Here is a 2,971-nt window from a genome sequence, read left to right as displayed (position 1 = left end):
TTGCTGGTGCAACGGGACGGGTGAGCCAGCAAAGCCTCCTGAGGCACACTCAGCTTATACCAGCCAAAGCATCTCTTGGCACAGCTGGCACCGGTGCCCAGATGAAATAAGCTACAGTGGCGAAAGGACTGCTTTGCCAGCGTAACGGCCTCTACCCAGGGGTTCTGCCAGCACAGCTGCATTAGTTACAGGGGGGATTTTTTCTCTCATGTCCCCGTAACAAACCCGTACCAACAAAGCTTTTGGGTGCAGACCAGGCTCATGTCTCTGTGCCTCAGTTTCCCCATCAATGCAATGGGACTGACAACACAGCCCTGCCCCTCAGGGGCATGAGGAGGGAAATCCACTGACGACACAAGGAGGAGATGGCATGGTTGGGCAAAGGGCAGGCGTGTGCGGGCTGTCTTGCAGGCCTGTTATAAACCGTCAGTAAGAGCTGGTAAAGCCAGGGAGGCAGCGCCCTCCTCCCTCATACATCCAAGCCAGCAATTCCACGTCTCACAGGGTGTGAGCAGCCGGCTAGTCCCTGCTGCCCTGTGCTGGCGTAAAACCCAGGGCCCATGAAGGGAAAGGTGTCCCCGCCCCAAGCCATGTGGAACACTAAGGGTGGGGTGTCGTACGTCACCGTCTGCCCTGCGGCCCTGCTCCTCCAAAGCCCGGTCACCCCTCACCTGGCTCTCATAGGGCAGGAAGGCCATGTTGATCTCCATGAGGGTTTTGATGGCCTTGGTGATCCGTGACTTCCGCAGCTTGTTGAACAGAGGGTCAGGACACGCTGCAAGGCAAAGGCAGTGGGTGGGGGTGACAGGCACAGGGCTCAGGACCCCCAGCACAGCGCCAGCCCCCACGGACGGGGCCAGGACGGGCACAGCAGGGGCAGTAGTGCTGCACACCTGTGGGGAACCTAGGCAGGTCAGCAGGGCCACACAGGAGTCAACTCTGAGTCCAATCCCCCTGAACCAGAGTCATGCCGGGTTCTCGGCTTCTGCAGCATCAGCAGCGAGGAGGGCGGGGGCACAATATCTCCTACGCGGTCCCTTTCTCACACCCTGCCCTCAGCCCACCGCAGGGGGAAGTGACTGGAGTGTACAACTCAGCATGATGCACAAGGAGGAACAGGGACTTGGGCTGTAATGAGGAGAAGCAGATGTGACCTTGACACACTGGGTATTCTGGGTATACCATTCCCAAACCCCAGTTGGGACTGATGGAGCAATGCATGCTGGGAATGGTAGCCAGAGGCCGCCTTTCTGGGCGCACGCTGCAGGTGTCTGTGAGCTGTGCTGGCTGGAGGCAGGCCCATGGGGGAGAAGGGGGGGAAGGGATCGGTGGGGTCGTTCGGTCTGGCCTGCTGGGTCTGCATCCCCCTGCAGGAGGGCAGAGCGTAATCAGGGTGCTGCGCACTGGCCTGCCGGCAGAGAGAGACCCCCCCCACCCCCAGGCTCCAGTGTGCCGCTGGCCAGGCTCCCGGCAGGGGGATTCCCTGCCCCCCGATACTCACGGCTGAGGAAGAAGACGTGAGCTGCCTTGTAGGTGAAGGTGGGGGTGCCCTGGAAGTCATCGATCAGAGCCTGCACCGACTGCAAAGCGGGGAGAGGAGGGGTTGTCAGCACCAGCCAAGGCCCCGCCCTGCTGCCCGAAGGGCCCAGCCCATGCCCAGCCCCTGGGGACTCAGGGCCCAGCATGATGCCATCGGGAGGTGGGCTGGTTTTCACCCCCCTGCCCCTGGTCTCCCTCCACTGGCCTCCCTGCTGCAGACGCAGGAGCCTCCTCCCCCACAGCCCCTGCCACCTGAGCCTCTGCCTCAGCGATTCTCCTTCCCTTTGAGTCTCAGCTGAGGACTTAGGGTGACCAGATGTCCCGATTTTATAGGGACAGTCGCAATATTTAGTTTTTTCCCTTCTATAGGCTCCTGTTACCCCCCAACACCTGTCCCGGTTTTTCACACTTGCTATCTGGTCAGCCTAGCCGAGGTTGCCTCTCTCCGCCTGCTGCACCTTCCCATCCAACCCGCACGGGACTGCACTGCGGAGAGGTCTGGGGGACAGTCTGTGCCTCACGTGGCAAAGAACACGAAGCCCAGCTCCGGGGAAACAGCCTCTTGGGAAGCCCCTACTGGCCCCATTCCCATCCTGACCTTGTGCTGCGCATCCCCCCGAACGGCGTCACCTCCAGGCTGCACTAGGTGCTGCCCCGGGGTCTCCCCTGCTCCCCATCCAGCTGCCCCAGGCCCGAGCTCCTACCTTCTCCACAGGGCTGAGCAGGTAGATGGCCTCCAGGCTGGGGATTGGCTCCCGGCGCTTGTTAATATCTTCTACAACTAGGAGAGAGCAGACATTGGGCGCGGGTCAGTGGGTCCTAGCCACCCACCCCAGCCGCTCTCCACCGGGATAGGGGGAGGGGAAGCCAAGGGGAATAGGGATGTTCGCTGGCAGCAGGCTGAGGGGTTCCACAGGCTACAATGCAGCAGCAGCTTTGATGTGGGGCCATGGGCTGCGATGCTGCCCCAGTACGGAGCAGGGAGGGAACGTCCCTCTGTACTGTGCTGGGGACAGCCCCCTAGAGCGCTGGCTCAGCTCTGTGCCCCTCAACCCCAGGGCTCCTCCACCCTGGAGCAGGGAGCCAGCATTCCCCCTCTCCTGCCAGGACCTTGCTCGCAGCATGGGGGAGGAGCAGCGAGGAGTTAACAGGGGTCTGAGAAAAGCGGTGAAGAGGCTCCAGGGGCTGAAAGCGCTGGGCTAAGGGAACTAGATCTGGCTGGGAAGGTACCAATAGCAAGGAGGGCATCTAGGGGGCTGCAAAAGGGGGAAACTAGATGCAAACGTGAATGTAGACAAGTCAACTCCCCGACTGTGAGGTGTATCCAAGGGGGAGGGGAGCCCTGGTGGGGGGAGCAGACGGGAGGGAGGGGCCACTCACGCGTGATGCCTTCGTCCACGATGTCGGACATCTTGCAGCACGACGAAAGGAT

At 61.5% G+C, this 2,971-nt stretch overlaps 1 long non-coding RNA gene across 1 annotated transcript; it reads right to left on the bottom strand.

The window, feature by feature from the left end:
- Positions 1–644: 644 nt before the first annotated feature.
- Positions 645–2,644, bottom strand: LOC135980452 (uncharacterized). Its single transcript, XR_010597517.1, has 3 exons — positions 2,244–2,644; positions 1,502–1,580; positions 645–775 (listed from the first exon to the last, which is right to left on the bottom strand). It is a non-coding gene; the product is annotated as an uncharacterized LOC135980452 (long non-coding RNA).
- Positions 2,645–2,971: the final 327 nt, after the last annotated feature.

This window comes from Chrysemys picta, unplaced genomic scaffold (genome assembly GCF_011386835.1).
Source record: "Chrysemys picta bellii isolate R12L10 unplaced genomic scaffold, ASM1138683v2 scaf3403, whole genome shotgun sequence".
NCBI lineage: Eukaryota > Metazoa > Chordata > Testudines > Emydidae > Chrysemys > Chrysemys picta.
The sequence above is the reverse complement of the archived record's forward strand: the minus strand, read 5'-3'. Positions and strand labels throughout refer to the sequence as shown.